Genomic DNA, 18,489 nt, shown 5'->3' on the forward strand with positions numbered 1-18,489 from the left:
ACAAAATTATATTTCTTTATACATTAATGCCACGTAGTTTTACGACGTGATTTCTCAAATGTATAACCTACTTAAGGTATTGAATATGCCTGCTTGTTCAGAATAGGGGAAAACTTTAGAGGTTAAGAAGGGAGGCCACCTTCAAATTAAAAGTGATGCCATCCCTTATCATATTTGAAGAATAAATTATCTAAGATAGTTTTTAAAAAATAAATGAACTTTTCATGGAGGTCATTTATAGAGGAAGGGTTGGTGTCACTTTATCAGAGGTGTTGGGAGTTATTAAACCTGACTCAATTGTTCCATCGGTTTGAAAGCATAATATTTATTAATGCTTCATACATGTCTCCATCCAAGAGGAGAGAGAAGTAGCGTCTAAGGACTTGAGACACATAAGCTACGTGGGAAGTTTCTACTATAAAACTGTTGTTGAGTTGCTCAATATGGTCATGGTCAAGCTGAAAACAAACACAACTTAAGAAAATACCTCAATTTTTATCTATGGTCATGTGTTCTTTTCTCTGATCCTTTCTTTTCTCTTTCTTCTAGGTGTGTGGTTGTATAATAATTCTACACTTAATTGATTAATTTACCGATGTTTACAGCTTTGATTTTCCGAGGTAAGATTTCATATCATTTAGGAGAAAGTCAAAGGTTTTCTAGTTATTTGCTAATGAAAAGAATTTCCAACTATAATTGTCCTTTTCAAAGTAAATATAGAGCACAAAAACATAATACATATAACTTAAAGGATTGTTCGCTTTCTTGTTTCGATAATTAAAGAGAGATAATGTATTATTATTGCAGAAACATATGACACGTAAAGAACACAACTATTACGCACCATAAGTTAATGAGGACTATTAGTAGATCTTATGGCTCTTCAAAATTGTTTTTCCATGATGATTCTGCTACATGAACACTATCAATAAATGGAAGCATAGCAACAAGACGTGACATATTTGACACTATAATTAAGCAGAACAATGAATATCCGAGAGACGGAATTCGGACCTATGATTCCATCACCATCACCATCACCATCAATCAGAACAGATACTACCAAGGAAGAAAGTGACTTATTCCTGATGACATGCTCTCGGTTTCCATTTGTTCCAGTTTGTTCTTCAAAAATGCTGTGAGAGGGTCTTGAAAGGGAAACTGGAAGACCATTAAGGATCCTTCTATTTTATAGAGACACGTTCCATTCTGTCTTTCTTCCATAGATATATCTCTAGCATTGGTAACAAGAATTATTGATTGTGGAGCAGAAGAAAACGCATCAAATTCGAACACTTCTGTACACATGTCTGAACTCAACAAAGGCCCTGCCCAAATAAACACAAAAATGAATTAAATACTCAAAAGAAGAAGGCTTCTCCAAACCACAAATTTGCTCAGAACATATACTATGACGTGGATACAATGATGTAAGATAAAGAATTAGGGGACTCAAAGTACCAAAATTCTCAAAGCAAACACTTGAAAGAGTAACTAGATTTTCCTCCGTTGAATGTTGTTTAAGGTATAATAGCTAGAACAATTCATTTCTATCAAGAATAGAAGATTTGAACTAAAGAAGGAAAAAGAAAAACAAAAACATGGATTTAAATGATATGAAGTCCTTAAAATGCTCACTCATATCACAAAGATAAGAATTAATAGTCAGTCTAGATAGTCACAAAGGCCATTGCTGCATAGTTGCCTTTATATTCTCTTTATCCTTAGATCCAAGAACCCTTTCTCCCACTGCAGGATTTCGATAAAGGCGAGGATGGATTCCTGGGATAGACGGGGCTAAATCTCTAGGAACTGCCAGGTGTAGCTCTCTATTTTTCTTATCAGCACTTCCATGAGATGCCATGTCTTTCTCACTTGCCAATAGAGAGTGAATAATCAAGTTTCCGTCAATCTCAACAAGTTTATCATTTCTTTGGACATACGAAGAGGCTGCTAGAGAATCATTACCATTGCCCAAATGAACAAACTCATCTACAGCCTTGTTTCTATTTTGATGATTGCTTTTACCTTTACCTCCCTGGCCACAATGCAAGCTATGATCTTTTCAACCTTATTTCCTAAAATAACCAGTCCCATTCACATGCCCCTCAATAGTCAAAACACTTCCATGATGTTTTTCATAAAATCCACTCACAAAAGACTCTCCACTCATAAATGGTTCATGCGTACCTCCATATTTAACTTTCAATAAAGTACCAACACAAAAAAGATCAACATGAAGAAAAACACACCAAGTAAGCTACACTAGCAACCTTCTTTGTTTTCACCTCACTCTTCTTTTTCTCCACTTTCTTGCTACTTTTTGGTGCTGGCGCTAGTGCTGTGATTTCAACTTTGGAATTGGAACAAATGGAACTTGAGATCCTTGTGGCTTAATCATATAGGGTGGTGTATATGACATCCATGGAGGAGGATAGGGATAAGCCCTGGGGGTGCCAACACTTGGGAGGTACACTAGTACTTCCAAGTTGGCCTTTAGAGTTGCATTTTCCGCCATTTCATAGGATAACTTTACATTCAAGTGTTGAACTGTTGAATGAAGTATTCTAAGTTTATCCTCTAACTCGAGATTAATAGGAATGGGGGACATTCCCAAAACTTAATTTGCAGAATAGACACATAATTTCTTTTTGAATTAATTTGTAGGGTTAGGGTTAAAAAAGGTGAAAAAGTGGGGTTGGGTTGTGGGGTCATGGGTCATTTCATCACTTTAAGAATTTGGGGGTAAATAAACATGTATATAAATTATCATTTTCATCCCCAACACTTCAACATAAAATAAATTCATCCCTCCAAATAATTATATTACAATCTCAAGGAATATAAAACTTATTTAATAAAAAAGGTTAACACTTTCGGAAGAACCTCTAAACACGTTATTAGACAACTCCTCGTCTTCCATAAACTTCTCAACCTTCTTTACTGAAACTATCAACCTTCATAAAACCGTTCATCCTTTGTTTTCCGTTCATCCTTCGTCTTCTTTCTTCTGTCTTCCATCTTCCATTATCGAAAACATAAAGAAAAAAGAGAGCATATAGTCATTCCTGAAAAACGAAGTCGAGTCTCATATTTTCATCAATATTCTTCTCAAGTTCAGTCGAAGCTTTTTCAATCTACTTCCCAGATCCTTTTCAATCTTCTGAGTCTGATGTAAGTTTAATCGTGCTTTCTATTACTTTTTAGCCTATTTGGTTTTTATATTGTGATAGTGTCGTGAAAATCGTGAAATTCAGATGTTTGCTTAATATTCTTAAAATCTCACCCGTTTTAGTTCATGCATTTTATTCGGAATAATTAGTGACCTTATGCTTTGGACAATGCATATATTTTTTTTTTATGTTTATCAATTTTTTATTTTTTATTTTTATTTGGTCCAACGGGCTAAAGGCTTTTACTATATATTGAGAATCCCCTGTATGTTGGTCGACTATAACGGAGTTTTGGTCAATGACATTGCGAGTTTTGTTGGAATGGATACTTTTTCATAATAGTTTTAAGCATTACTCTGTTTGTAATAATAGACTAGTAGTCGATTTTTAATATGAAAAATATGTTTTTGTATATAATACAGTATGACTCCTAAAAATAGAAGTGGAAGTGTTAAAAGATCTGTTTCTAATTTTTTTTAAAAACACTAAAAGAAAGGCTGAAGAAGTTTCAAGAGGATCTTCAAAAAAAGAAAAAAGTTTTAGTTAAAGAGCCTAAGTCTAACTCAGATTTGGATACAATGGCTGAGATTGATAACTATAGAACAGTAGAAAATCTAGTAAAGAAAGAACTGATAGTGGAGATGAGGAGAGTAGCATAGATAGCGGAGATACTGGAAATGAGAATGATGATCCTATGTCCTTGCCAATTTGTGCAAGAGATATCTTTGGTAAGTCCTTTAATCTAAGTACATGGATGGATGAGTTAGGCTCTTTTTCAGCGAAAATTTGTGTGAGAGAAAGATTGACCCTTTATTGTGATTTTAGAACAGTTTTAGTTCATCAAAAAAATTCATAATGAATTTAAAACTACTTATTTTGGATATTTAAGACATATTTAGGAGTACTACAAGTTCAATGGACAATTGGTTCATCATATGTTATTGCGTTGTGTAAAAATTGATAAAGCATTGCATGAGATGTGGTTTTCTGTTACGGACAAGGGCCTAAAATACCCTTAAAGTATTGAAAATGTACAAAATTACCCTTCATCCACCTATTGGCTCCAAAATGCCCTTTTCATCCACCTATTGGCTCCAAAATACCTTTGTCATCCACCTTTGTGTTAAATTGACCACTTTTTTAATTGTTTTAAAATTAAACTCTTTAAATGTTTTTTAAAATACATGGCGTTAATTATTGATTATAATTATAATTTATTTATATAATTTATAAATCAAACCACTACACACTCATTACTAACTACATCTCACCCAATTAATAATCCAATTATAATATCTAAATCGTCATAAATACTACTAAAAAACGATGAAATTATAGAATTCTGAAACTGACATTCAAAATTATTCGAGTCCGAATCGGAGCCCCAATTAAATTTAGGTTGAGCAGCCTATTTAGGAGGACACTTTCATTCAAATAGAATTAGAAATTTATGATTAAAGGTAAAGAAGTAATACATCCCGAATTGATTAATGCACTTTTTTTAAAGATAATTTTATAAATATTCATGATTTGTTTTAAAACTTTAATATATTATTTTGAAAAAAAGTTACCTATGAAGTAACATCACATAATTGAGACGTAAGAATAATTAAAATAAACATAGTCAGACTTCTAAGTTTATTGGTGATTTTTATTTAGCCACTTGAATGTATGATAATTTACTTCTATAATTTTTAAAAACACTCAATTGGCAGTAGCTTGCATTAATAATGTGACGGGTTCATTAATTTAGAGGGATTTAACTATTAATGGGATGGGTAGTGAATTGACTTATAAATTATACTAATAAGTTAAATTATAACATATAGTTGAGCACCACGTATTTTAAAAAATATTTAAATAGTTTAAATAAAAAACCGTTAAATAAGTGGTCAATTTTGAACCAAAAGGTGGATGACAAGGGTATTTTGGACCCAATAGGTGGGTGGGAAGGGTATTTTGCAGCCAATAGGTGGATGGAGGGTTAATTTGTACCATTTCCAATACTTTGAGGGTATTTTAGGTCCTTTTCCGTTTCTGTTAATGATAAGTCTGCGTGTTTTGTCTTAAAAGAGTTTGCACTGATTATGGGGCTTATATTTTTAGCATACCCCCGTGAATCAAAAATGAAAAGAGTACTTGAGAAAGGTGATAAATTCTACCATAAAGTGACGAGGAGTAAGAATATCAGTGGTACAAAGTTGATGAATTTGATTAAGGGTATTAGATTGAACAAGGAGCAGAAGTTGAAGTGCTCCTTAATTTGGTTCATCCACTCTTTGTTGCTTGCCCATGATAGATCTAAGATTGTGGATTCAAACCAAATTAAGATGGTCAGTGCTTCATAGTTTTTCAAGAGTTATCCGTGGGGGAAAGAGTGTTTTCATTTAACACTGAAGTATTTGAAGAAGAAAATTAATTTGAAGAAGCAGATGCAAGTGTAAAATGAAAGAGGGAATGCATCATATGCTTTGTATGGCTTCCCCTGGGCATTTCTAGTACAGGTTATCAATTATGCACTTAATTTATAATAAACTCTATATATTTATAAATTTTTTTTGATAGTCTCTGTTTTTTATTCATCACTCAATATTAATTTCAGGTTTGGATATATAAGGCTTTCATCATATTGGAAAGTATGCAAAAAAGTCATTGGATCGTTCTCTACCCAATCCCCGTTTGCTTAGATGACACACGACAAAGAGCGATAATGTTGTCTAAGGTGATCCACTTAAGTATAAAGGGAGAAGTACAAAGGTATAAATTTATTTATTAATATCTAGCAAATTTGTAATTTAGTTTCAGGTCTTGTATTATTTATATATTTTTTGTAGATTGTGCATCCATACTTTATGCCTACTATCCGTGATACAAAATAAAGTTATATGAAAACATTAAATCCACATACGGACGAAGTCAAGGACACAACCATTGATGCCTTAAAGGTCAAGTTGAACGGTGTCACTGTCCTGACTGCAGCAATAGAGAATGAGGAGGATGAAATATTGAGTGAGAACAATTCCAACTAGCCTTGTGATAATTATGTTTCGAGTAGACAGAATAATAAAAATAATAATTTTTGTGTGAGCGTGTTGCATCCCTTGAACTATCGATGATGGAAATTGTTGCTTTCATACGAGATGAGAAATTGAGGAGAGCTCAAAAGAACAAGAAAAATGAAGATAGACTAATTTAGTTATATAGTTTTGCGTAAAATAATATATTTGTAAGAATGCTAAGCTATGTTTTTATTTCCAGTAAATGAAAAATATACATCACCAATAGTTGATAATGATGGTGATGCTGCTGATGTAGATGAAGTTCTTCCATTAGCAATAGTCGATGAAGATCCCATTGTAGTTGATGAGTACTTCGCAAAAGAAGTCAANTATATATATATATATATAGTGTATATTGTGCATCCATACCTTATACCTACTGTCCGTGAAACAAAATAAAATTATATGACATCCGGACAAAGTCAAGTACACAACCATTCATGTCTTAAAGGCCAAATTGAAAGGTGTCACTGTCCTGACTTCTGCAGTAGAGAACGAGAAGGATGAAATATTGGGTGAGAAAAATTTCAACCAACCTTGTAATGATTCTTTTTCGAGATGATAAAATAATAAAAATCATTGTTTGTGTGAGCGTGTTGCATCCCTTGAACTATCAATGATGGAAGTTGTTGCTTTCATACGAGATGAGAAATTGAGGAGAGCTCAAATTAACAAGAAAAATTAAGGTAGACTAATTTATATAGTTATGTAAAATAATATATTTGTAAGAATGCTAAGCATGTATTTATCAGCATTTAATGAAGACTATACATCACCACCAGTTGATAATGATGGTGATGCTGCTGATGTAGATGAATTCCTTCCATTAGCAATAGTCGATGAAGATCTTGTTGCGGTTGATGAGTGCTTCACTGAATAAGTCAATGAAGTTGTAGACGATATGGAGGAAGGAAAGAAAGAACAAGAGGAGAAGAAGATAGAAGAGAACAAACAAGAGGAGTAGAATATTGAAGAAAAAAAAAAGAAAAGTCGGAAAAGAAGCAAAAAGAAGATAACAAAGAAGCGGAGTTTGAACTAAATAAAGAAGAAGAAAAAGAAGAGGAGAAGCAGGTAGAAAAAGAAAAAGAAGAAAAGAAGCAGGTAGAAGAAGAAAAAGAGAGGAAAATCAGGTAGAAGAAGAAAAAGAAGAGGAAAATCAGGTATAAGATCAAGAAAAAGAAGAGGAGAAGCAGGTAAAAGATCAAGAAAAAGAAGAGGAGAAAGAAATAGAAGAAGGAATTGAAGTGGATGTGATGAGAATTATTATGAAGCTCAACGGTGTTTAAGAAAATTTGTTTCTAAGTGGGTTTTAAGATATTGATGAAATGGTTGATTTTTGATGGTTGATAATAAAGACATTTGGGGATTGAAATGGTTGGTGTTTTGGTGGTCGACTATTAAGATAATTGGTTTCTTTAGATAAATTAGTTTTTGGTGGTCGAATATTAAGACAATTGGTTGTTGAAGTGCCTTTTTTGACAATTGGATTATGTAAATGTTATTTTTGTTTTGATGGATGTTGCTGTCAGTTATCGACATGAAATTGTATATATACGAAGTACTTCATTTTATTAATAGACCATAATACTACATGATTAAATGGTAGAAGATTGTACTACTGCATCCCTATTATACATTTCCAAAAAGCAACCACTGACAACAGACCATACAACATTATTTTATGATCTTCTCATTTTCTTCAACCAATATCAAACTTTATTTTAGTTGATCCCTTTCTATTTTGGTATGTTTTAGCAATACTTTAAAGTGATTCCTCTACTGTTCGGCTCCTTTGTATAAATTCAATAGAAAATCGCTATTTTCTGAGTTTCGAAGTCTTTCTAATATCTGAAACTTGGTAACACCGTGAAAATTTGATGTCTTAAATTCCAAACTCAATTTTGATGGACTGCTCATTGATGAATCATTCTTAATCCACTTAAAAAAAGAGCATGCAAGAATTGTACAATTAAAGAATTGTTGATCTGGTTTTGTATCGGTGTGTGAAGTCCTCAAAATAGCTTAATTACCAATGACAAACGGAAGTCTTTTTTGCATTAGATGTTTGAGGTGCTTGAGACATAATTAAAAAAGATGTTTAAGTATTTTAAAATAGAATAAAATGGAGGAGTTCATGAATCCTTCTTTTTATACACTAAAAAAGCAAATATTACTGTTGAAAAAGTACCATTTTGTACTTTGTTACCGTTGTAAAATTTGAATAATTGAGTATAGTCACTGCTGTTAAAATATATTGATAATTAAGACAGACAATACTTATTCATGTGCTTGGTATATATTTTAACAACGACATCTAACTTCAACAGTAATAATGTATATACGGATTGGTATCATGATCCTCAAATGATCTGTACTTCACCTACTAGAATATGATGCTTTAATATAGATCGTAGGTAGTATAATTTAAAAGGAAAAATTATTAACTAATATTAAACTATATTATTTAAATTTATTCAATTAAATAAGTTTAAACAAATCATTTAAGGGTTTACATACGTTGGAAGTGGATATAGATGATATATGAGAAAGAGTTGTAGTTATTCAATCAACATCTTCAATGTAATGTGTGAGAAAGCACAAGTATGTTGAGAGAATGTTGATTGTTCAACCTATATAATTTATTGATCACCACCCTCAATTTGTATGGAACCTTACATGATGTTTTGAAATATTATAGGTTGAACAATTAACATTCTCTTAGCATACTTGCGCTTTCCCACAAACTACATTGAGGATGTTGATTAAATAACTACAAATCATTCTCATACACCATTTATTTCTACCCCCAATGTATGTGGACCCTTAAATGACTTGTTATAACTTATTAATTGAAAAACTTCAATAATATAGTTTAATATTAGTTAATCATTATCCCTTTTAAATTATACTAGCTACGGTTTATATTAAAGCATCATATTCTAGTAGGTGCAGTATAAATCATTTGAGGATCATGATATCAACCCGTATATACCTTATTACTGTTAAAGTGTAGATGTAGTTGTTAAAATGTACACCAAGCACATGAACAAGTATCGACTGTCTTGATTATCTATATAATTTATTCAACAGTAACTGTACTCAATCATCCAAATTTTATAGTGGTAAAAACGTACAAATTGCTACTTTTTCAATCTCAACGTCTGATATTTTGACAAATTTTTAATGTGTTATTTGATGAAGTGTATATTTATTGTATTAGTTATAGTTTGATTAGTTAAGCATGGATTTATCATGACTTTTTTTAATTTAGGGAATTAAAAATAATATGCATGAGGAAAATTTACAGTTTTAGTGGGAAAAAATATAAAAATAAATGTTTTGAGAGATATCATTGCATTACCATAAATTTCTATGTATTAATTATGCACACCTTAATACACAACGAGTGGACTCAATAATAAACAGTAATAGTCAGTGTACAAAATATATGTCATCAATATAAGATCATGAATAAATTCGATAATTGACATTACATTGAACAAAATACCGGGTCAAAAATACAACACATTCACATCTAGTAGCTTAGTTACAATTAATCAAATCTATCTAAGATTTGTTGTTGTTCATACATGTGGTTATCATATGACCGGATCTCTTATAAATTGATCATTTGTTTCTCCACTTCCTTTTGAAATTCTCGCAGACACCCTTGACACGTTTTCTTTTCTTCCTTCCAAGCTTGGTATCGACAATAGGTGGACGAATATTCTCACATAATTCTTCTACCATATACAATTTCGATTCGACAGGGACAACATTAATAGATTCAGAGTATGAAAGGAGGTATGTTTCAACTTTATTTAAAGGCAAAGAATATTCGTAGATGTTCATACCATACTTATCACCATGCTTCAATCTCAAAGAAGCCATTGCGTGAACGCACGGTATCTTGACCAAGTCATATTTTCTAAAAGAACATGACTTTTCTAATGGGTGAACATTGGAAGTAGAACCTGTACCGAACACGGTGAGTTGATTTTCATCCCTATTTATGTTCTCTACATACAAGAACTCACCCTCGATCATTTTTTTCCAAGTGATCCTTTCGGAAGCCGGCACCATATTATTACCCTTTGATTTAAGGATATATGCATGCCTCTCCCTAAACAATTCTCCAAATCTCTTAGCAATCGAATAAAATATGTATGCAACGGGGTACTCTCTCTTCTCTATCAACATAGCGTTAAGTGACTCGACAATATTTGTGGTCATCACATCATACTTACTGCCAGGGAAATGTGCTCTGCTCCATTTTTCAAAACCCACATCATGCTCAAGGACAAAGGCTGCCTCGGGGGATTTATCCTTGAATTTCAAAAAATGATCGTTGAAGTCCTCCAAAGAATATGTCTTTGTCACGTTGTAGTATAGATAGAGGGAATCTCCACATTGGTGATTTACCCGAAGATTTTCAGCGAGGTGTCTCATGCAATATCTGTGATGAGCATGATTGTAAACCTTTGCAATACCATTGGCAATGCTCTTGTGTCTATCAAAAATAATACATAAATCTGATTCATCGACAATAATATCCTTCAACTTTTCTAAGAAGAACGTCCAAGATGCATCGTTCTCTTTTTTCACGACACAAAAGACAATTGGATAAACATGATTCTCGGTATCTTGTGCAACAAACTCATCAATACTCCCTCGTGTTTACCATATATAAGTGTCATCGACAAGAATTACCATTCTCATGTGAGAAAATCCTCTAATGCAGGCACCAAAAGCACAGAAGTAATACATAAATCTATGAGTATCTTTGCTTACAATGATGTAATAATTATAACCAATATTTTAAAAGTGTCTAACATATATGAAAAGTCTGGTAAGCATGAATATCCGTGCTCCGCTGTCCCTCGAACCATTTTATTGGCAGTCACAACTCTCTTTATAGCACTATTGCTATTACAAAATATAAAGTGAAACTACAGTGTCCAACATTTCAATAGCTTGGACTACAATGAAAAAAATTAAAAATAGTCCTATGAATCTCTTTAAACTTTGGACCCTTGCCGTTGCGATAAAGATTCACAGGAAGCGACACAATAACTTTGATCAAAGTTTTCTGTGGCTGCTGATGGCATGTTCAACACCACAATTGTGATCGCCAATATATTTGTAGATATGAAATCTATCCGAACAATCATATTTTTTTGCCTTCAGCATCCACACACAAATATGAGACACACATTTCAACTTGAAGTATTTACTACAGTTTTTCAGTGTAGCAAAATCAAAAGATTTTATCGCCGCCGCTTCGGCTCATAATAATTGTAGCTCACTCTTGAAACTGAATGTTCGATTCATGTAAAAATTAGTTCCATCTGAGAAAGTATGGTTGGGTTGTGATCTCAATTCCGGCTCTACTTCATCTTGTTCCAAATGTTCAAAATCTTCCGCATCTACTGCTTGATCTTCAACATCCAATAGATGATCATGCCCTTTCATTTAATCATCACCCAAGTTGTCATTTGATTGATCACAAAATCTCTCATTCGGTTGATCACCCAAGTTCTCATTTTCAACCGAGTCGTTGTCGTAAAAAGAATTCGTTGGTTCAGTCGGAGAACTCCCAATGACATTTATCCTCAACATAGGACTAGAGCCATCAACAACAACATTCATCACATACAAGTTCACATGCCTATCATTCTTTATGAATGTGAGATATATTTTCCCCTCCCATTCATTCGATAGCTTATCACCAAGTTGCCTAGCTCGCAAGATATCTCACCGGCGTCAATTACATTTGCAATCATATAGTCATACGAAACATTACGACGCAAGGCAATAGGAACTATATTTTTACCAAAAAATTTCCCAAAACCACCTTTTCGGAGTCTCCTTGAAGACTCCCATATAATCACCACCAGCAACAACATATTCAACTACTGCCATATATAGAATACACTGATAGATACTAAATTATGATATCAGTATCTAGTGGTTGATGACTGGTAGGAAATTCATAAAAAAATGCAAATGAACGAGAATGGATTCAAATCAAGTTCGATATGGATAAAATGTATTTATAGTCCTTCAAAACAACTAAAGATGATTTAAAAACGAGTTATGAAGTGATTTTGAAAGTTTTTTGCAAGCTTCAAGAATGGTGGGGATTTTTTTCCCTTGAAGATATTTGAAAGAAAATGATGTAAAAAATGGAAGAAATGACTAGAATAATGATGATTTCACCTGTGAAAGCTAATATATCATCGGAGAAGTCGTCGAAATCATCCGCATAAACTGGAGCATTTTTGTTTCTTCGAGAGAGAATTTCTCCAATAAATTTTTTTCAATAAATTATAAAATAAATAACAATTCTAAATTTGTATTGGATAAGTAGGGACCAAAGTTTAGTATCAAAAACTTTAGACTAGGGCGTTGTATGTTTTGGAAGAATATTGAGTGATGTAATATAAGGTGCTAAAGCAACACTTTTTTGGGACTTTTTGTCTAAATGTTCAATTAATTTTGAAGAGTGGCTATTTGCCAACTTTCCCCTCTAACTCCTCAACATAATGTTTTTTTTCTTTTCCTTGAGAAGTGATCACTTTCCCTGCTCCTAATTTTCCTAGCCATCTTCTTTTTGTCTGCATCATTATTAACATTATCGCTCAAGGAGAATAGAGTAAATAATTGGTATTTTCTTATATTGCATTGGCACCCTCTAATTTAAGTTTTTTTTTCAATAACTCCACCCTTTACTAAATTATTGTCTAAATTTGGAGAAAAATGTACCGGTTTTTTTGCAACCAGAGCTTCCCCGAGACAATATTCCAAGGTCGATTTGATTGTTCCAGAAGCATCGTCAAAACTCCCAGTAAGTTGACTCTTAGGTTTACCAAATCTATTTGGGTTCATTTTACTCTATTCTGAACCCAACCCCGACGCGAGATAGTCTGGCAGACATGAAACACATCATCATTGGTAGTGTTTGGAAAAACATCATTGAATGATTTTTCAAGAATGATGTCATCGATGGTGAAATTAAGATTTTGAAATTCCATAGGGAAACCTTCCACATTTTCTTGATATGTTGCGGTCATGTGTAGGGTGAAAAAAGTACGGTCAAGAGGTGGTACTACAAGACCGTCGAACTCCCCGATGAAGTTCACTTATTCCGTCGGTTGTGGATCGGCCATATCAAGATTTTTCTAAGATTGATCAGAGATTTCGAGAGAGATAGGGTAGGAATAGAGTTAAAGTGAGAGTTACTTTTTTTTTTTATAGTTTTATTTTTCGATACTGTTAAGACTGATCCATTAGATTTTGTAGATATCAATTCTAAGAGGTAAAAATTTAGATTCTTGAAGTTTTGAAAATAATTTTCTAAGATTGTTTCATTAGTAGGTAGTGTTTGTTTTACCAATAAGAGCATGTATGAATACAATAATCCTCTCTTAAATGATTAAATGTAAAAAAAAATTAGTTTTCATTGAAGTAAAGAGTCTAAATATTTGATCCAAGAATATTTCATTCTATTTATTTTCTCTATTCCCCTTTATTTCACACTTAGAAGGGCATCATCGAGAAGGTCATAATCTAGAGTTAATGACTAGTATATCTTTTAAAAATGAATCTTTCTAGTTAAAGATGTATGCTTATTTGAGTGCTTTTAAATCAAGAGCACTAGTCTAACAAATAAGCAAGAAGTGCAGGATCAAAATGGTCCCATATAGTTGTTCATCAAAATTTTGTAACTTTCTAGTGAATTGATGATCTTTATTCACCCAAATTAAATGCACATTTTAATTGATAAACTTATATCTTTGAAATGTGAAATTACATATAAATAGAATTAATATTTTATCTGAAATACAATTATGACTATATTTTTCTTGTTTTCTAACTAACATATCAACTCCTACATTAATAGTAGAAATAAATAAAATCTCTTGATTTTCATGGAAAATTCTAGAAACAAAAAAGACTGACTCAATACAGAATACTTGAATGGAATTGAAGATTTTATAGATCATGCATTTCGTGAATAATAGGACGAAGAAAAACTTTCATGTCCTTATATATAATAAATGCTTTTCGATCAAGTAAAACAATTATATATAGTGGTTAATGGTATATGACACCGTATGATAATTGATTTATCATGAAGAGTCTAAATGATCGGATAATACTCAAGAAAAAAAAATAGGCAGTCAACTTTGAGGGGTGATGATATGAAAGGAATGTTATGTTGTTCAACAAAGATCGCTAACATACATGGAACAATAACTTAACAAATTTTAAAGAATATTCCAAAACATGAAACTCAAAACCAATAATGAAAATAGAATCTGAAACATATTAGAAATAATATACAAAATATTTTTCTCAAAGAAGAAAATGAGTCCACTGAATGCACAGTGTTTCCTTAAGGAAATTGTTTTCCTCAATTACCGAGGTTAATGGAATGTATCCCCCCAAGGTAAAACATCTTACTCACCAGTGTATTGGTACTTGTTACCCGGTTTGTTATTTTTGGAAAGTTTCATAAACTTACCGATTTTCCCACCCCCGATATGGACTCTGAGTTGTTTCTAATTGAGGTTTGAGAATTGATTTTGAACTTTAGTTATAAGGTGTGAATTTCGTAAGTTTTGAGTTTGAAAGAACAAAGTTGTTAAAAAGTGGTGGTTTGTGTCTTTGGAGTTTTGAGTGTCAGTATGGAATTTCATTGGTTCATCAGTCCTAGAATGTGGAATCTGGTCTATGAGAGTTGTCGATTACAGATTAAGAGTTTGTTCGGGGATTTGAGGTCCTTTATTGGAAATTATGGGAACTTAGCTTTGGCTTGATTTTGGTCAACATTTGGGGCTCGGATGCTCGGATCAAAATTAGAAAAGTTGTGTTGGTTTCGAAGGATAAATTCATGTCCAAGTGAGGTGTTGGTTAATTTTCAAGTGTACCGATCTTGTTTTAGCATTTTTAGGTGTTATATTATTTTTTTGTGACTTTCATGAATGTCCGACTAATGTCCGATTAAGGAGACCTCAGATTCATACTTGACGGTTCCATTCCATCCTTAATGTCAGGTATAGTAAACTCACATGTATGGTTTGTGTGTAGATGTTTCCAAACAAATATTGAGGGTCTTTTTGATGAATTTATATTGGCCACGTTTGAGGAAGCGAGGGTCGGCTTGCAAAAGATAGAATGGCCATTTGGGTGGGGTTCACTTAAGTGGATCAATGCTCGCTTTAGCGATGGGTGCTTGAGAGGATCCTGCTTCGCAAAAGCGAGACCCCCCACTTTTTGTGTGGTTTTATTTTGTGACATTAGAGAGGAGTTTTTGGTCAAAATTTTTTAGTTTTAAGCCATATTTTCCATTTTTGAGCTTGACAAAACCCCCAAAGGAGATTTTGAAGAGATTTCTTGTGCTAAATCTTTTGGGGTAAAACTATGTAGTATATAAATTATAAGTATAGGAGGATACACAAATACCCTTAAAATAATTGTCAGATTGATCCTACGGTTATGACCTACTATATGTCCTGGTAAATTGTAGATCAAATACTGGAGCCTTAAGCATCATCCAAATTTGGTGACACATTTTTACGGCCCATAGGTCTATCTCTAGTCCGCAGAATTCAACTCTAACTCCAAAATTTCACCATGTTTGGAACACTTCTACGGGACCTTTCTGCGGTCCGTAAAAACTCATATGGTTCGTTCTTCTCATCCGTGTTTGAGAAACTTAATTTTCCAATAACTCAGCTTAAGGTCTACGACTCCCTTCCTATGGCCAAAGGTAAAATCTATTAAACATCAGTCTAAAGGAGGTCAAAGTTCCCAAACTTAACAAATCATGATGCACACTATCATAAGACAAAATAATGGAAGAACTCATTTGAAATAAGCCTTTACCATTTGGAAACATTCCTTTTATTTTAAGATGTGATAAAAAATCATTTCAAGCCCCTCACTCAGGCATTTCAAGTCAAATATTCTAGAATAATAATATCAAACCCCTCTTTGGGTAATCTCATGAATCCCATGCTCTCCAAGCAAATAGTAATATCACATAAGGCCCCCACATAGGCTAAACATGACTCACAAGCCTCCCAGACGGGCAAAATAATACAAATAATACCTAACACTGGTGAAACAATAAAGTATACAATTTCAAATATCTTTATGTCACGCTACTATTCCATACCATAGTATAGTTCATTAAAATAATCAATTGCCCAACCCAGTCTAGAAGAAGCATAAGCCAAAACTACCTTGTAGATCGAAACATCACCCGAACCACTCTACCGAAGCTTATCTTCTATCAAATAATATTTGAAGTTATCCTCAACTATCATGAATGTAAAGGATTCACCAAAAGGGTTACAACAATACCCATATGGCTAAGGTAAGAAATTAGGGTTGCAAATAGTCTGAAAGCTCTACAGAATCGAGAAGGATAAAGCCATAATTTTATTTCAAAAACATATTCTAAAAGTAAAAAGGTATTTTGGGTTTAATAACCCATTAAACTCTTGCAAAAACGAGTTGCAAATCAAGAAATTACCAATTTATCCAACTTGAGGAAAAAAACCCCAAAAACCATAAGTGAATGTTTTTAAAAATGAGAAATTTTGTAAAAAGTTTGCAAGAATAGTTTACCCACAATACAAGGACCTTAAATTCCAAATGTCAACGAAAACTCATTCAAAATCGACCTTTAAATGAACAATTTTTGATTTTTGTACTTTGGGGTTTCAAATCTCCACTTTGTGAATAACAATCATGATATTTGAAAGAGATATTCTTGAGAAAAGAGTAAAAATAGGGTTAGAAATACGTACCCAATGATTATGAAAGAGAAACACCTCAATAATCACCTCAAGCTTTTGTAGATCCCAAAATGTCAGAAATATGAAATGAGTTCAAATAGATGTTTAACTCAGCGACGTCATTGCTAAAATCCAATTTCCATCACTAAAAGACTGTATTTCTGTCACTAAAAGTGTGCACCGTCAACATTTAAAACATCTTTTTACCCTCAAAACTCATATAGAACCCTCATTGAAACAATGATGCAAATGCATCATAAAACATGTTTTGGAACTAGTGAAATCATCATATTTAAAAAGAAAAGATTTTTATGACCAAAGTACCCTCTTAGAACCCAATTAGGTTAAAAATAAAAAAATTTACCTAAATAAATAAATGACAACCTAAGGTAACAAGACTCTTACCGACAACTATGCTAGATCCAACTCGACGTTCCAGACTCAATGAAACAGATATAATCATCATCCAACACTTAAATCACGAATGATGACCAAAATCAACCATTTCAATATAATTCAACTGAAAATGCTAAAATCCACCAAAACCTTACTTGATCGCATCAGAAACTACACTAACCATTTCCGCAACGCATAGTAAGCACAAAATGTTTAGGGGAAAGGAAAACTGTCATTTTACACATAAAAGTAATTTCTTAAAATAGAACACTACAAAGTCTCAGAATAGAATTTCGTCAATTCCATTAGCTCTGGGATGTAGAATTTCGTCTAAGAATGTTGTTGTTTTTAGTTTCAATATGTTTATTTGGATTTAAGATATTAAGTTGGAAGTTTAAGTGTATTTATACCAAGAGTTGACTTTGATAAGTATTTAGAGTTTCAACCCTCAGACAAGATTTAATATTTTTTTGTGAATTCAAATGGTGATTTAGGCCTAGGTGAGGTCTTGGTTAATATTTTAGAGGTTCTGAAGGTAGGTTAGTAGTTTTGAGTTAAAATTAGTTTATTGCGGCTTTAACAGGTTTTCGGTCAAAGAGATCTGAAATCTAATTTTTGACAATTCCATTTATTTTGAAACATCGAGCTTCGTTGGGTATTATATTGGTTTGTATGCACGATATTCCCAACAAATCTCAAGGTCCCTTTGGATGAATATTTCTATGTCTTGATTATTCTTGTGTTTCGGTGTTGGCATCTCCTTGGCGTTCACAGATCTTGGTTGCATTCACAAAGGGTATGGTGGGATGGCCTCTACATTTGTGGAGGTCTAGGTTATTATACCCTCTCGATAATAATGTTTAGGCTGCATTCGCGGAGGGTCAAGGTATAGACCTTCGAGTTAGTAGCGTGGTCTCTGTGTTCACAAAGGATTAGTTTGTGTGGTCTGTATGATCGTGGAATGGCAAACACGTTCGTGAAGACTAATGGTCTAACAATTTAATGATACTTCCCAAAACGTGAATACTGCCCCCATTTCTCCACTGTTGGACG

General features: G+C 33.0%; 1 pseudogene; it reads right to left on the bottom strand.

The window, feature by feature from the left end:
* Positions 1-836: 836 nt before the first annotated feature.
* LOC107016732 lies at positions 837-13,065 on the bottom strand (annotated as a pseudogene).
* Between the last annotated feature and the right edge of the window lie 5,424 nt (positions 13,066-18,489).

This window comes from Solanum pennellii, chromosome 4 (genome assembly GCF_001406875.1).
Source record: "Solanum pennellii chromosome 4, SPENNV200".
Taxonomy (NCBI): Eukaryota; Viridiplantae; Streptophyta; class Magnoliopsida; order Solanales; family Solanaceae; genus Solanum; species Solanum pennellii.